Raw genomic sequence first — 17,652 nt, forward strand, 5'->3', positions numbered from 1 at the left:
AATATACACATAGGGGGTTGGGGATGAAGTCTGCGCTCGGCTACTCATGCCTGGTCCACATCACCAACGAACATCACCAGACAGAAGTAATAGACATGACATTTACTCATCTGTGAGAAATGTTCAGGCACAGACGACTTTAAACTTATCTGAATTACTTTGTTTATGACACTTATTCAGGAAAATATCACACATTCATCATCAGATCAAATATATGTGATAGAGGTAAGATTAAAAAACACTGATAAATATATGAACATATACTCTAAGAAATTAATAGATTTATCCATAATTGCCTTTGGTTGTTTTTTTTTTTTTTTTTTACTTAACCTCATCAGTATTCATCCTTGTCCATCAGTGTCTTCTTAAAGAATTGGTTTTGATAACTTGAGCCTCTCTTTTTCATTGGTCTTTGTTTTCATGTTTCCTCCTGGTGTTCCACTCCTCATCTGCTGCTCACCTCACACCTGAACAGCCTTAAGGTGAGTTGACACATTGTAAGACATCCAGGTGCTTCTACAACAGGATGAAATTCTCTCCGTTGTTATTCTAATGGAGAAAACCGCAGTCGATAAATGACACTAAGAATTTGGTTCTGCTTCAGCTGCTGTAATTGAAAAGTAACTGATGTAGAACTATACAGTTTTTTCCCTCCTTCTCTGATATTTCATTTCATAGTTTTGAGCATTTAGTTAGTTATGATCAGAGCTGTTTCAAATGCCACCGTCCCATAATGCACTCTGCTGTTTGACCAGTTCTAGAGTGAAAGATTTAAAGGAGAGAAACCAACAGCGCAACAATACACATCATTTCCTTCCAGCTACTTCTTCAAACTATGCCCTTGATTTAACTTGCCTTACTTTCCACTGAAGAAATAGCTTGACAATGAAGTTTTTAATACACCATTATGCATTTGCAGACACTTTATTTCTCTCTAACATTTATAGATTAGGGTTATTTAAAAAGGGTGTAAATTGTGGTTGCATAACTATGCAGTGTTACTTTAGGGCAGTCTCACAAACAATAACAGACAAGAGAGTGATGGGCAAGAGATTTGAGCAGCTTCTCAGCAAGTCGAACAGAGGATTACTGTTAATCTGAGCTTCTGTTCAATGGCTCTCCTGTCCTCAAGGCTGGGCTGTCAACATAAGGCTGCTCAGTTTCTGGAGTTTTCTGTCTTCAAAGTGGCCAGTGTTTAAAACGGGAACACCGGTTCATTTCTAAAACTCTCACATGATGTTATTCCCGTGGTCTGGAGGAGTCTGGTTAGAGATAAAACAACACATTCCCAGAACATAGAGTGAGCACAGGTCAGTTCTGACAGAGACAGAAGAGCAGAACTAAAACGCTTTGGCATTCTACAGTTATTTTAATGACTCTATTCTAACATTAATGTTCCATTTCTAGAAAAAACAGCAATAAATTCATACACTTTGTATGCTCACCAGTCTCTTACTGCCATATAACTAGTACTTTTTGCTGCCATTGTATTATGCATCATATTACTAACTAGCTTCTAACTATTACTAGCTAATTACTAGTATTACTCATACATTAACGGTGGCTTTTACAAACCATATTCATGATCTGCTCAGTTTTTACCACATACAGGGCTCTTTATTTCTGCACTAGTACCATTCTCAACATGGTGTCAGACTCCATCACAATTATTTCCAAGTTTGAAAAGTGTCAGAACTCAAACCACGAAGCCTCTTCTTGCTGTAATGATTTCATGCTCCACTGATCTGCTTTGATCTGAAGTTTCATTTAGGGTTCAATCCTGGACATAGAGCCTGAATGAACAGCCTTGTTTACGATGTATGGACAGTCTCATATATGGACTGGTGGTTGGTTGGTTAATACTTACTCCTATAAGTGACCAGTGCCATGTTTGGTCATGTAGGTTTACAGCAGAGTGACAAATCATATTGTATGAACCCCAGTGATCAAATATACATGTATACACAAGTGCAAATTTGAGATACTTGGTTTTGCTGCCATTTCCCATGTCTGGATGGGTTCTATCCAGTTACTCCAGTGTCCTCCCACCGTTCAAAGACATGCACATGTTAATAGGTTACCTGGTCAATGTAAACCAACCACAGGTGTGAATGTGATGGTAAATGGTTGTCGGTTTGTATGTGTCAACCTGTGATGAACTGGAGACATGTCCATGGTGTACAACACTGAGACGCCAACACCCCCGTAACCCTTACAAGGACTAAATAGTTCAGAAAATGAACTATGTTTCTGCTACATTATAGTTCCATGATATTATATTTCAGAGGGATACATTGAACTTTTACCCTCTTTACATTTATACGTGACTTATTTGTACTTGACACTTAAAATATTCGATATGCTTACTGTATTTTAGTGTTTCACAGTTAATTGAATTGCAAAATCAACCCGTGGAGTTACATGAAATGCAAAATGATGCAATTTATAGGTCCAGATTTCATAGAATTTAATTTGATCTAGTGGTAGAAATGGAAAACAAAAGTAAACAAATCCTCTTTTGTCTGGTCATAATTTAAATGTAATAACACTGAGACATACTGTGTAAACCATGCAAAATGATTTACAAATGTAAGATTTTTTTGGTTTGATTTAAGTTTGAGCTGACAAAAATACTCATTTACAGGTAAATAATCTGTGGCTTTTCCTTGATAAATAAGCAAACAGACTTGAATTAAAACTGCATACCACAGCATTACCCACAAAAGCTGCAATACAACTTTTCAACCAATCATACAGCCCTGAATAACAAGACATGATGAAGCACTGTGCTACTAATGTACCCAGTAAAATGCAAAGTAGTACCGTAGTAGTCAAGTACCACTTTTGAAAGGTCTTATTTTTGAAATTAGCCCTTCTTTTACCTGGTCTTCTCTCAGTCTCGGAAAAGGAGGATTTCTGATTTTATTTCATTACTGGTTCAGATTTACCAGAGATATCTAAATTGTGTGTGTGTTTCACTCTGGGTGTTTGGCCATTTCCTAATTCTAAAGAAGGGTGGTGGAAGCAATGTTATTCAAATTAGCTGTAGCATTACAGTCTGGTTCTATTTAGATCCCTTAACCCCTCACCCAAACACATTTAGTGAATACTAGCTTTACGTATCAGCCACTTGTTTATATAATGTATGTTTGCACTACTTCCATCTTTGCCACCAACAGCCAATGAAGATAAATCTTTATTGTCATTGCAGAAACGCAATGAAATCCGAGCACTGTCCCACACAAAAAGGAATATATACACAGAATAAAATATGCATATACTACCAGTCAAAAGTTTTAGAACACCCCAATTTTTCCAGTTTTGTATTGAAATTCAAGTAGTTCAAGTCCAACGAACAGCTTGAAATGGTACAAAGGTAAGCAGTGAACTGCCAGAGGTTAAAAAAAAAAAAAAAGGTAAGGTTTAACAAAACTGAAAAATAATAAACATTTCAGAATTATACAAAAAGGCCTTTTCAGCAAACAAGAAATGGGTTAACAACTTAAAGCAGTTCTGCAGCAGTGGAGGTTGATCAAGCCTCGAAAGTTGGTGCTACCAATTCCTACAGGTGTCCCAATGTTTCTTAATTACTTCCAACCCCCTCTGTCTGCATAAAAGTAGTGTTGAAACACACTTTGGTACCATACCATTGTGAGCATTATTTGAACAGTTTTGTACTGCAGAAAGTAGTGTGTTACTATAAAAATGGCGAGGAAAAGGCAATTAACAACAGAAGAGAGACAGACCATCATAACACTGAAAAATGTAGGTCTTTCCTACAGAGAAATTGCCAAGAACGTCAAGGTGTCAGTAAGTGCAGTTTCCTTCACCATCAAAAGGCACTCAGAAACTGGGGGAAATGCTGACAGGAAGAAGTCTGGCAGACCCAAAGCCACAACAGAATCAGAAGACAAGTTTCTGAGAGTCAGCAGCTTGTGTGATAGGCAACTCACAGGACAACAGTTTCAAGCACAGCTCATAGTGGTCGTAGTAAGCAAGTCTCAGTTTCAACTGTGAAGAGAAGACTTCCAGTTGCGGGTTTGATGGGTCGAGTTGCAGCAAGAAAGCCATTGCTGAGACTTCAGAATAAGAAAAAGAGGCTTGGCTGGGCCATGAAACACTGCCAGTGGACTATTGAAGACTGGAAGAAGGTGTTATGGACTGATGAATCCAAATTTGAAATCTTCTGTTCATCCCGCAGGACTTATGTATGCTGTCGAGTAGGTGGAAGGATGGTTCCTCAGTGTGTGACATCAACTGTCAAACATGGAGGAGGAAGTGTGATGGTCTGGGGCTGTTTTGACTTGTACAGAGTGAAAGGCACCCTGAACCAAAACGGCTACCGCAGCATTCTGCAGCGCCATGTTGGTCAGGGGTTCATCCTACAGCAAGATAATGACCCAAAACATAAGTCCAAGCTATGCCAGAACTACCTTAAGAAAAAAGAACAAGATGGTACACTTGAAAACATGGAGTGGCTAGCACAGTCTCCAGACTTAAACCCCATCGAGCTGGTTTGGGATGAACTGGAAAGTAGAGTGAAAGCAAAGCAACCTACAAGTGCTACACATTTATGGGAACTTCTGCAACAGAGAAGAACTTTCTGAAGAATATTTGATTTCCATTGTAGAGAGAATGCCACGCGTGTGTTCAACTGTTATATCTGCCAAAAGTGGCTACTTTGATGAGTCAAAAGTTTAGAATACATTTTGGTTTCTAAATTGATTCCATGATTTCTTTTTTAACTTCAATTGTTTATTTGTTCTATGCTTTAATTTCAGAGTACACTGAGACATTAAACTGCATCATTTTCAGTGAAATTCTGGAAAAACTGGGGTGTTCTAAAACTTTTGACCAGTAGTGTATATGCAAAATAAACACAGATACATAGTTTATTGCACATGGCCCTCTGTCAAAATGAAAAGCAGCTAGTCATATCAGAATTTAACGTGTGCATTGTTAAGGGCTATTGCCCTGTTGTAAAAACTGTTCTAAGTCTGTTTGTCTTTGACCGCAGCGCCCTGAATCTCCTGCAGAGGGCAGAAGCTCAAATACCTGTTGTTGGTTTGGTGAGTTCATCCCTTCAGGATTCTGCCTGCCCTCTTAAGACAGCGGGTGCTGTGGAGGTCCTTCAGGCAGGGAAGAGGGTGGCCAATGACTTTCTGGATGATGTCAATGACCCTTTGCAGTGCCTTCTTGTTTTCCATAGTGCAGCTCAAGAACCACACAGAGATGCAATATGTCAGCACACTCTCAATGGAGCAGCATCCACTGGAGAGCCAGTGTTGAGGCTGAGGGCTGCAGAGAGATGGAAACCTACTCTAACTCTCTGTACACAGTCAGAGAAAGAGTCTCTGATCCAGCACCAGATGGTAAGAGAAAGTTCAATATCCAGTAGTTTTCCTTTCAGTCTGTCCGGGAGTATCATATTAAAGACAGAGCTAAAGTCAACAAAGAGCAGCCTCGCATAACGCCCCTGCTGTTCCAGGTGGGAGATGCTAGTGTGAAGCGCTGTGACGGTAGGATCCTCTGTTGAGGCAGTTTCTCAGAGCACTTCATTATAACCAGTGTCAGAGCAAGTGGTCATTAGTTATTGAGGCTTTTGATGGCGGTCTTTTTGGACACAGGGACAATTGTAGCTGGCTTCAGGCATGGTGGGATGAAGGACTGGGACAGTGATGCATTGAAGATCTTAGTGAAGACACCAGCCAGTTGATCTGCACACTCTCTGAGGACCCTCCCAGTCAGTCCGTCTGGTCCGGTGGCCTTCCTAGGGTTCACTACCCTCAGTGTACACCTCACCTCGTGCTCCTGCACTGTGAGACTGTGGCAGCTGCAGTCTGTTGATCGGCCTGCCGCTGCCTTGAGCCTTTCCACCTCAAAGCTTGCCAAGAAGTGGTTCAGCTCCTCCGTGAGTGCAACATTGCCTTCAGCCTTCATGGTGTTGCCAGAGTTGTAGTGGGTTACATGCTGGACACACCTGTCACGTATTGTTATTGCTGAAGTGGTCCTCGATCTTCCTCTTATAATCTGCCTTTGCTTCTCTGATGCATCTTTTCAGGTCGACTGTTGCTGTGCTGTACTGTGCTCTGTCACCGGATCTGAAAGTGACTTTGTGTTGCCTCAGCAGGACCTGTACTTCTTTAGCCATCCATGGTTTCCAGCTGAAATACACCCAGAGACATTTTCCATAGTAATGTAGTTGACACAGAAGTTGATGTAGGAGAGCACAGATGTGGTATGCTCCTCTAGGTCCCGGTGTTCAAACACACTCTAGTTTGTGTTCTCAAAACAGTCCTGCAGCTGATGTAATGCACCCTCTAGCATGTTTTAACAGTTTTTGTGGCTTGGGGGGGGGGGGGGGGGGGGTGGGGTTCTCCTCCTTACGGGTATGTATACAGGAATCAATAGCATGGACATGTGATCTGACAGACCCAGATGTGGTAAAGGGGTTGCTCTGTAGCCTTTCTGTATGTTGCTATAAGTTTGGTCCAGTGAGTTTACACCCCTTGTTGCACATTTAATATGCTGATGAAATTTGGGTAATAATGACCTTAAATCAGGATGATTGAACTTTCCAGCTATGATGTGCACTGCATCAGGATAGGAGTTTTGCTGACTGCTTGTTACTTTAAGCAGCACATCCATGGCTAAGTTAGCATTAGCATCGGGTGGTATATACGGTATGCCATTATTATGATGATGGTAAACTCTCAAGTTATTTAGATGGGTCTGCATTTAACAGTCAAATATTCCAAGTTTGGGGAACAATGTCTGTCCACACCCTGCATTTTTGCACCAGCTGTTATTGATATAGATGCATAAACCCCCTCCTCTGTTCTTACTGGAGTGTCTGTTCCTGTCATTGTGATGGACTGTGCGGCCTGCTAACTCAAAAGCCAAGTCTGGTATGAATGGCTGCAGCCAAGTTTCTGTGATTCACTGATCTTGTTTGCTATGGACCTGATGTTAGAGAGGAAGAAAAGCTGGGAAGTGGTGGCTTAAAATGGTTACCTTGTTAGCCATGCTAACAGGCCTGCCCAGCAGCCTCGCTTTTGTTTGTAATGTTGTAGAGTAGTGATGGGCGATTCATGAACGAATCATTCAAAAGAATCAATTCCTTTAAGTGATCAAGATGAATCGATTCACAAACACAACTGAATTGATTCAGCAGCACTTTGCTAATATTTTGTTTATTATCACATAACCTAGTCAGCATAGTTGACAACTTGGCAGCTTTGTCACTAAATCTGGTGACTTTTTAAGCCCTCTTGGTGACTTTTTTGTTCAAAAGTGACTAGTGATTGGAGACTGTGACGTGAAAGCATGTATCGTCCTGCAGTAACTGGTCTCCAATCTCCATCATCCTACTGCATTCACAGGCAATCAGTGTCACAGTAGCCTCCCATTGCCACCCCCCCCACCCGGTCTTCCAAATTAATGTACCCTGGTCGCACATTTGTTTTCGGGGAGGAGAAGGATGAGGGGATGTACTACCGAGTGTGCAATTTAAACCCCATTAGGGTCTGTTAGTGACCTCAAGTGACTTTTCGAACAGGCAATAGCTACTTTCCTTACTCAGGACCAATGCCTGCTAAATGTTTGGGGTTTTTTTGCGAAAAAAAAAAAAAAAAAAAAAAGTTAGTAAAAAGAATCAGACTTCCCATCACTACAGGGTGTATCAGAAAAAAGTAGACTCTCAGAAAATACAATATAAAACCAAAATGCGAAAACATTTTGAAAATCTGGTCATATGTGTTTATTAACCATGTAATTCTCCCTTGATTGACACCAGCGTCCTGGGTCAGTTTTCATGTCTCAGTGAACAACACTAATTTGAATTGTGTAAAGTAAAAATCTTTTGCGCATGGAAGTGTAAGGGTTAATATGAGATCTGTCACCATGGATGACAAGTTCCATTGGTCTTTTACTTGCATACATAAAACAGGAAAAAAAAATAAAAATGAGGTGGCTATTGACACAGTACTGTGGCACAAAATATCAGTAGGTAAATCCGACATTGATATAAATCAGCTACTGGGACAACATTCAGAATGCAGAATTCCACAGTACCACAGCACTCAACTGACACAGAACTGAGAAGTCACACAGCACACTGCCACATCTAACAAATAGCTCCACCCATGTTCACCAGCTTCCAGAGCAAAGAAGACCATAAAAAAACATATAGAGTATTTAGAACAATAATTTCTATTCCATACTATATACTACCAATTTGTCATTTCTTCCATCACTTGTCACAGTACTGTGGTAACAAAATGCACAAAAGAATGCACTGAAGTATACGCCATATATCACCACAGTACTGTGGCAACAAGAGCTAATGAGTTCATGCAACAGTATCCCTGATTGGCTCTAGTACAAATGCTAACATTTGATTTGTCTGTGGCAATAGACAAACCAATATTTTGTGCCACAGTACTGTGGCAGTAGCCATTGCCAAAAAATAATGACATGTTAACCCCCTTCCATCAATGCAAAGATTTCATACATCCATGAGAAACTGAAAAATAATAGCAAAATTTGCTCAGTGAGTCAAGATTAGGGTTTTACACTTCAGGATTTTGAAGGCACACACTTCCATTAGTCGAAGGATTCCAACACGTTTAGTCTTCTACATGGGCCCCGTTCCTTGCCACACAAATTTGTGCCTTCCTCAACATATCCACGATGGCACGCCTAATCATGCCCCTGTCCTGCCTCAGGAGTTCCACTTCAGTTGTGATGATGCAATGAATTACGTATGCTGACTGAAATGTTTAAAATTTCAAATGGTCAGCTCAAGACAAGCTGAAAGAATTCTCGCTAATAGCATTAACAGCCTTGTGTGTGGCATGATAGACTCAAACTTGTCATTAATGTGAAATCTTTGTATTGATGGTAGGGGGTTAACGTGTAATTATTTTTTTCCTGTTATATGCATGCAAGTAAAAGACCAATGAAACTTGTCATCCCTGGTGACAGATCTCATATTAACCCTTACACTTCCATGCGCAAAAGACTTTTATTTTGCACAATTCAAATTACTGTTGTTCACTGAAGCATGAAAACTGACCCAGGACACTAGTGTCAATCAAGGGAGAATTACATGGTCAATAAACACATATGACCAGATTTTCAAAATGTCTTCGCATTTTGGTTTTATGTTGTTTTTTCTGAGACTTTAGTTTTTTCTCATACACCCTGTATTATGGAGTCCGTGGTAATCCGACGTAACTGCTCTTTCACAGCATAATCCAAACTCAGAAGATCCTGCCAACTGTACGTAGACACTGTGCAACACACAGTAGTATTGCCAAGCAAAAACACACAGCCACACAAATAGCACAGAGAGTTTAGAGCTGTGGGCCATTGCGTCTGTGCATGCCGGCAGCTAGCTCACACAAGCTAGCTATGTGTGCAAGCTAAATAATTAGTCACCCTCAAGCACCATCAATATTTTCATTTCATTCTCATTCATTTATATTCTGAGCTGCTTACTCCTTGTGAGGGTCACAGGGGTGTTGGAGTCTATCCCAGTCGCCATTGGGTAAAGATGGGGTCCACCGTGGATGTGTCATCAGTTCATCACAGGGCAACATATACAACCACATTCACAACTACAGGTGATTTACATTAACCAGTTAACCTATTAGTGCATGTGTTTGGACCGTGGGAGGAAGCTGGAGAACCCAGAGAGAACATGGAAACTCACGCAAAAAGACCCACGCTGGTGGGATGTGGAATCAACCCAGGACCTTGTTACTGTGAAGCCACAGTTCTAATCACTGCAGAGGGAAGTCACACACCAGAACATGGGCACTAATAGAAACATATCTGTGTCCCAGTTGTGTTCTCATTACTGATTAGTCTGATGTAAGTGTGCTAATCAGTTCTGGTCTTTATATGTCCTGTAGTGGGATAGTCCTTGCATCTAGAAGATGAAAGTCTCATCTTAAAACATGATCCTGTGTGTGAACTCTTATCATTGTCATGTGTCTAATCCATGCAGTAAGTCCCTGATGTAGAAACCTTTGGTTATAAAAGTCACTTCTTTTGGACAGTGGACATAGATCTGTTCTCAGACTCCCACTGTTGGTTGTTGTGTGAGCTTTTTTCTGTGCACAAACAGGGCTTTGAAATAAATGGAGCATTTCTTCTTCGTACACTTGAATTTCCTAATACACCAAGCTTTGTATATTTAACTTAATCTATGTTGACTTGAATAAATACACAGCCTGGCCAAAAAATAAAAATAAAAGCCCCTCCTATATTTAATGCAATAAATAGTTCAGATCCTTCCTTTGGGTAATTATTGCAGTGATTACATCTATAACAACGTTCTGTAACCATTTAACTCATGCAGTAGCTTCTCACTCTTTAAACATCCACGAGTTTGATAGAAGCGTATAGATTGGACTGTGATTAATGGATAAAGGTCATGTGGTCTGATGAGTCCAGATTGACCCAGATTGATTCTAGTAGATAGAACGTACCGAAAAGAGCAAGAACAGAAAGTGAAAGAAATAAGATTCTGATTTATGAGAATAAAATGACGGGAGCACAAGATGATCTGTTAAAATGATGACTAAGAGGACAGAATAATGGGATTAATATAAAATATATATTTATCATATATAATACTGTAAAAACAGTCAGTATATGGGACATGCAGTGATTACTCAGAGGTCGACACCACTTTCTGCAATGTGTTGACTTTTTTCCATGAGAATTAATGCACAGCTGTTACTTTAAATTTAAAAAAAACATTAAAAAAAGATCATTTCCTTTATTTAACAGTGAGTCAAGGTAAAAACTTGTTCAGGATTGTTATATATGATGAACGTGCACACTATTTTTCAATGGAGGATTTTATTTAGTGACAAGAATGAACTCTAAATATTTTTTAGCAATGTTTTATCTATTGGGGAGGTTGATCGGGTAAAAAAGAAAAAAAAAAAACTTGAGTCAGGACACAAGCCAGACATCATGTCCTGCCTATTAGCTCCACACTGCCAGGCTCATCTATCTTTATTGGTCTTCCATTAGCCTGCATTAAAGGGAGACACGGGATAATAGCAGTAATGATGCTGATGATGGAATTAGACTGCGGGTCCACATGTCATCTTTGCAGTGTTGCTCCTAGAATCATAAAGAGTTCACACTGGCAAACTGACAGATGGTTAAAATAAATGACCCTATTAAGGTCTTGATAAGTGTATGGTGTGTATGTATGTTTGACCAAAACATAGAAGGGGAGGAAGAAGATGAGGTTTGGCAGGTTGGTTGAAAACTGTCTGTGGTGATGTTGGAGGCATGTGCATTAACTGCAGAACGCAGACAGCCAATCAAAAGGCAGCACCTGTGCCAATGCGCAGGACGGACAGATGCTGGTACAGGTGTGTGTGATGGCGGTTGGCAGGTGTGAGTCCTACAACACACACAGACAACAGATCTGAGCAGAGTCACCACGCCAGATATTAGACAGGACCGAGGGATCTTTAAACATAATTTCTGGGAAAGCTGCTCTAAGATCAGATGAGCGATGAGCGAAATGAAGATATGGGCATGTGGTTTCAACATGACGACGGATTCACTGGAGTGTGAGTGTGTTTTATAGGCAACATGCTTCTACCATCAGTTACAACTATTTACAGTCTGGGGCAATACCGTCTTCCGATTTGGTCTGAGTCATCTCACCAGTCTTTTTCTTATTATGCCTCTTAATTAGCTCCGCATGAATTACTAATCAACCATGAAGAAGGCATTCACCAATTTAAAATGTGATAGCCCATGAAATGAACAGCACAGCCTCGTAGAAGAGCATCAGTCACTCCTGCTGCAGGCTCTGAAAACAGACCTTTGACTGAAAGACACAAGAAATAAAGAAGACACACACCCACACAAAGGCTCATCTTAGTATTTAGAATAGTTTCATTGCAGGCTGTGCTTCCATGCTGTGTCTACTCAGTGATCCACCCAGGAGACATTGATCTTCTTCATCAGAAACATAATGACCAGCAGAGAAATACTGATCATATTCCAGCACCAGTCAATTGAGTTGATTAGGGGCGCTCTACCTCCTGCTGTGGACTCATATTGATCCCACCAGTGTCACCAGGCTGTTCTTCTTTGATAAGTAGATAGGCAACTCAAAAAACTGTAATTGATACAGTGACATCAGTAAGTCGAACAATTGATGCAACGAACAAACAAGTGAAAATATATGAAAAAGTAAAGACTGTCCAATCTGTGTCCGGGTCTGCTTGTCTCTGTGTCCTTTCTGCTTCACCATCAAATGTCAAACCTGACACAAGAAATCCTAAAAGTATCAAGGCGGTCCCTGGGTTACAGGGAGATTTTTTCTTATGCCTCTAATACCTTTTCCATCGTCTCCTTACCTCTAATCTCCACTTATCTGGCAGCCAGGTGAGCTGCAGCACATGGCTGCTGGGCAGGCTTTGGTCTGTGGGAATACAGCTCATCTTAATGGTATTTCCCTCCCTCTCCCCCAGCCCCTTCCCTTCTCATTGCCTTTGCCTCTTTCTACCTTTTTCCTCCAGGGCGGCTGTCAGACAGAGAACTTCTCCTGGCTGCTGTCGGTGACAGCAGGGGCTTCCGGGATTGGACGAGTGACCACGGCCGCCTGTCATGTAAGAGGATGGAAGACGCCAGTTCACAGGTGCATGGCATCTGACAGATAATAGCAGATAAACCGCTGGCCAACCAGCAGTTCACCCCTCACTGGGAGGAGAGGGTTATGGGACCTGTGGTGGTGGTGGTGGGGTTGTGGGTTAGATAGGGAGGGGGGGCATGGATAACTAGGGGCCTTTACTTAACTGCCGACCAGCCAGACGAGTCCAGACAAGTACCTCCACCCTCGCAAACACACATTCCAGGCAAGGACAGACAAGGTGATGAATCTGAACTCCCCCCCACACACACACACAGAATCACTGCTGCACTTTACTGTACACTGGGAAGAGGTTACGATTGATTTGACGCTTAATACAATGTGTTGGTGCAGCTGCAGCGTCTGGAAAAGCACATTGTCACCCAGCAGTTGTCGTTTTTATTCTATTTCACCATTACTTGCTGCTCTTTTATTACTCTTGTTCTAATTTCTACTGAAGGAGCTGCAAGCCTCTGAACTACAATAAAATTCATTTACACCACAGAGCTTTTTCCCCTGCCTGTCTGCAGTCATTCTATTTCATGTTTTTATTCATATCCAAAATCTGCTTTTCATCTTAAGCAAATCTAAACTCCAGTGTACAGAACATAATTTTCATCTCTTTATACTAAAATAATGCAGTCTCAAACCTTTTAGAACCTGTGAATAAAATACATTTGCATTTGTGTCCTTCTACCTGTCACTAACCTACTAAAAAAAAAAAAAAAACAACAACCGCCAGTTCATCGAAAAGGCAGAAAGAGAAGAAAAGACAAGTGTCTCTTGGAACATATTCTTCCGCCAGGACAAACACACATGGACAGTGAGGAAGTATGTCACATGTCATGCATCTCCATCCGCCGTCCACATGTGGGATGTAATCTGATGTGATGGTGGGAAACACAGTCTATCTCTCACTGCTGAGACACATTTAAGTCTTTGGAGAAGAAAGCAGTCAAGATAAATCAATGCAGCTGCTATGTGGACAGAACACACAGCCTGACAACAGTCTCCTCTGTTTTCATCCAGCTGGAGCCAAAGAGACACCAGAACATTTATTTAACTACTATACAGACCACAGAAATGTGCAAAAACTTGACCAGATTGTTGATGAGTACCCTTTGATTTTACAATAGATCATATTCATGCAGCAGCCATCTTCCTGTGAGGTCCTACAATGTCATTGTGGTGTGTTCATATTGTACAAACACAGGGATTCACATGCTGTCATCATTTCACTGTTTTTCAACTGATCAGCATTTGACAAAACAGTGAATAGTCTTCAGTCTTTTCATCTTTTCAGAAGATCATTGGCCACCCTCTTCCCTTCCTGAAGGACCCCTATAGCGCCCGCTGCCTCATGAGGGCAGGCAGCCTCCAGAGGGACTGTACACACCCAGGGCACTGGGTGTTTGAGCTGCTGCCCTCTGGCAGGAGATTCAGGGCGCTGCGACCACGGACGAACAGACTCAGGGACAGTTTTTACAACAGGGCAATAGCCCTAATCAATTAACAGAGTTGAGTTTGGACACGACAAACTGCTTTTGGGCCACAGGCCACCAGCAATACTTTTTACACACTGTATTTATCATTTTTATATGCATATTTTTGCGCATTTTGTAGATGTGATTCTGTGTATATTTTGTGCTGTTGTTATTGTTGTGTGTGTTCTCTTTTGCACTGTATGGGGCAGTGCTCCAATTTCATTGTACCGTTTACATAGTATGTTGGTGCAATGACAGTAAAAATGTATCTTATCTTATCATATCATATCTTATCTTATCTTATCTTATCTTATCTTATCTTAACTGTTTCAGAAAGTTCAGGATTATCTGACATTACATTCCCTGCAACATATATTTATTTGTCAAGTAAAAGACAGACAGACAGTTAAGGGATAAAGTGTGTCTTTCTTATTATATCCACTGATAATGTTAGTGAGGAAGTGGTTGAATGTTAACATTAAATATGTCATGTTACTTTGAAATATGGTCTGATGTCACTCCAGATTTTCACTAAACTTAGTCTTTTATGGTTGTTGATCAACTGGTCAACAGTGAAGTGGTACGATATGAGGACAGTTTGTCTTATTCCCGGTGTTCATAAGATGAACAAGCAAATATGAACCTCCTTTTGTCCTTTTCATTGCAGCATTTGAGCTTCAACCCCTCAATATGACGCCAGAGGAAAATGGCAGCCGTGTGAATATGTCTCATGGACATAAAGGACTGAATCATCCAGTTTGACCCATGTGACTTTACCTTTAGAAACATATGTACAGTCGTCAAATGTCGCTGTATGTAATTATAAAAAGTGACCACCCAAAAGTCGGTGACATCATCTTAACTTGACGTGACTCACCATGACCCACAGTGGTAGTGGTTTTCATCTCTTTTAATATGTTTCCATTTATTCTTGAAGAGCCAAGCGAAACAGGTGGAGGTGCTGGCCCTTTTGGCCTCAGTGCCATCCATCATGTGAAATGATGGATGCTGTCCATTGAGCCATTTCAATATTAATATCTTTACTAACTTTGACTTTCCTGGCTTGTAAAATTATATTTTAGATTTTAGACTGGCTACTGTCTGCCATACACATTATTCCAAAGTGAGGTCCCATGGGGCACTGCATACAACGTACATGCTTTCTATTATAAAATATGCAAAGTCAAACAATATTGTTGGAGCGCATGTTCTACATCATTTCTGTTGAATATTTACCTGCTCTGATTTGCTCTGCGCCTGTGAAAACCTGCATCACTGGTGTCCAATAGAGGTCAGTACAAAGTCAGACGCTCATGCATGTGACAGCAGGGCGGCATAATGAACTACATGCTTTTCTTTAAGTGTCTGCAGAGTTTTCAAAGTTTACTGGAGGAAGACCATGGCTGAACCTGGTGGTTAACCCTCCAGTGCAAGCAGGCCAATTAAGACTGGCATTTCCCAATGGAGACTGATAATGTACACATTTTTTATTTATACATGTAGCACTTTACACGCATGCCTACTGGGCACATATGCTCGACACGTATCTTTGACAGACAGACTCAGAGAACGCTCAGAATGACCTTCACCGTGGCAGCAAGTATCTGCTGGCAATGAATATGCACTGCACTGCAGCTGGACAGTTTGTGACATTGAATATGCTCATATCAACAATTTAGCAAAGTGACAGAGATCATATTAACTATTCATCTTAGCAGTAAAATCCAACCATTAGCAACAGCATTCCATATTATTGGCAAATCAACCAGAAACAAGCAAAGAGGATGCAGCAGGTTGTGAATAACAGTGATATAGCGGTTGGTTAAAGAGAGTCTACATACATACACATACACACACAGACACACACACACAAACACAAACACACACAGTCTAAAAACTCAATCCGCCAGCCATAACACAGAGACAGAGTGGCATCAACCTCTATTATCTAGTCCCTATGCTGCTAACACAAAAGGCTCTCTGGAACAAAAATCCAATCAGTCCTCTCTAGGAGGATTTGCTCCACAGCAGTGCTCAGCAACACTGGTGGCTCTGCTGGTGACAAAGGAATAATCTCAGGGCCCACAGCCTGTTCACTGCCTGTTTATAGCCTGTTTCTTGCTTGTTTCCTGCCTGTTCACAGCTTGTTTCCTGCCTGTTCACTTCCTATTTTCTGCCTTTTTCCTGTCTGTTTACAGCCCAATTCTTGCCTGTTTCCTGTCTGTTCATAGCCTGTTTACCTGCCTGTTCACAGACTGTTCACGGCATGTTTCCTGCCTGTTTCCTACCTGTTTATAGCCTGTTTACCTGCCTGTTCACAGCATGTTTCCTGCCTGTTTCCTACCTGTTTATAGTCTGTTTCCTGCTTGTTTACCTGCCTGCTTACAGCATGTTTCCTGCCTGTTTCCTACCTGTTAATAGTCTGTTTCCTGCCTGTTTACCTGCCTGTTTACAGCATGTTTCCTGCCTGTTTCCTACCTGTTAATGGTCTGTTTCCTGCCTGTTTACCTGCCTGTTTACAGCATGTTTCCTGCCTGTTTCCTACCTGTTAATGGTCTGTTTCCTGCCTGTTTACCTGCCTGTTTACAGCATGTTTCCTGCCTGTTTCCTACCTGTTTAATGGTCTGTTTCCTGCCTGTTACCTGCCTGTTTACCTGCCTGTTTCCAGCCTGTTCTCAGCCTTTTTCACAGCTTGTTTCCTGCCTGCTCACTGCCTGTTTCCTACCTGTTGTCTGTTTCCAGCCTGTTCACCTGCCTGTTTACTGCCTGTTTCCTGCCTTGGTTGCATCGCTCATTTAGAAAGAAGACAGACAGATTGTCCTCTGTTGTTATTTACCTACCATCACCCCCCCTCTCTCTTTCTCTCTCTCTCCTTTTCTAAATGCAAAAACATGAAACACATGGTTGACTGTGTACAGTGCGTGAAATTACGGCATTTGCAACACAGGGAATATTTACTCTAAGCATTAGTATTATAGGCTTGACAGAGACAAACCTGCAGGTATATAGGCTAGAGACATTTTTTTAGTAATTGTTTGATGACAAATATTTTCTAAATATCTTGGGTATGGTTCTGCCCTTTACTCTCCCCTGGTTTTCTGCTTTTATTGTGCCTCCTATCTTTCTCAGCCCCCCCATCCTTTGTCTGGTAAATTATCCCACTCCTTTCCTGGTCATTAGCATGCTGCTGCGTATTTAGCTATGCTGCTGAGGAGCCTTCAGCAAAATCAACTGGAAAATACTCAATATGAGGCGGCCAGCGTGCCCTCCCTTCCATCCTTCATCTTCTTCTTTGTTTGTTTTACATGTTTTTTTTTTAACCACAGCACAGTCCTCCATGATGAAGAGGAGGGAGATAAAATATGCAAATTCACAAAGAAAGGATATAATTAGGTCAATAATAGGAAGTGTTGTTTTCACAGCTGCTCATTTACACAAAAGCCTGATATTATTATTTTTTTTTAAAAATAGTATTCTTCTCTCACTCTTCCCTCT

The 17,652-nt window shown here is 41.1% G+C and overlaps 1 protein-coding gene and 1 long non-coding RNA gene across 2 annotated transcripts in view; one reads left to right on the forward strand and one right to left on the reverse strand.

Annotated features, from left to right (window-relative positions):
* The window catches only part of agbl4 (AGBL carboxypeptidase 4), a 460,789-nt gene that overhangs the window by 107,841 nt on the left and 335,296 nt on the right, over positions 1 to 17,652 (reverse strand). The gene's annotated exons all lie outside the window — the stretch shown is intronic.
* LOC115418485 (uncharacterized) lies at positions 94 to 12,789 on the forward strand. The gene is made up of 3 exons (XR_003935302.1): positions 94 to 225; positions 476 to 482; positions 12,564 to 12,789. It is a non-coding gene; the product is annotated as an uncharacterized LOC115418485 (long non-coding RNA).

The sequence above is a fragment of the Sphaeramia orbicularis genome, chromosome 4 (assembly GCF_902148855.1).
Source record: "Sphaeramia orbicularis chromosome 4, fSphaOr1.1, whole genome shotgun sequence".
Classification (NCBI taxonomy): Eukaryota; Metazoa; Chordata; class Actinopteri; order Kurtiformes; family Apogonidae; genus Sphaeramia; species Sphaeramia orbicularis.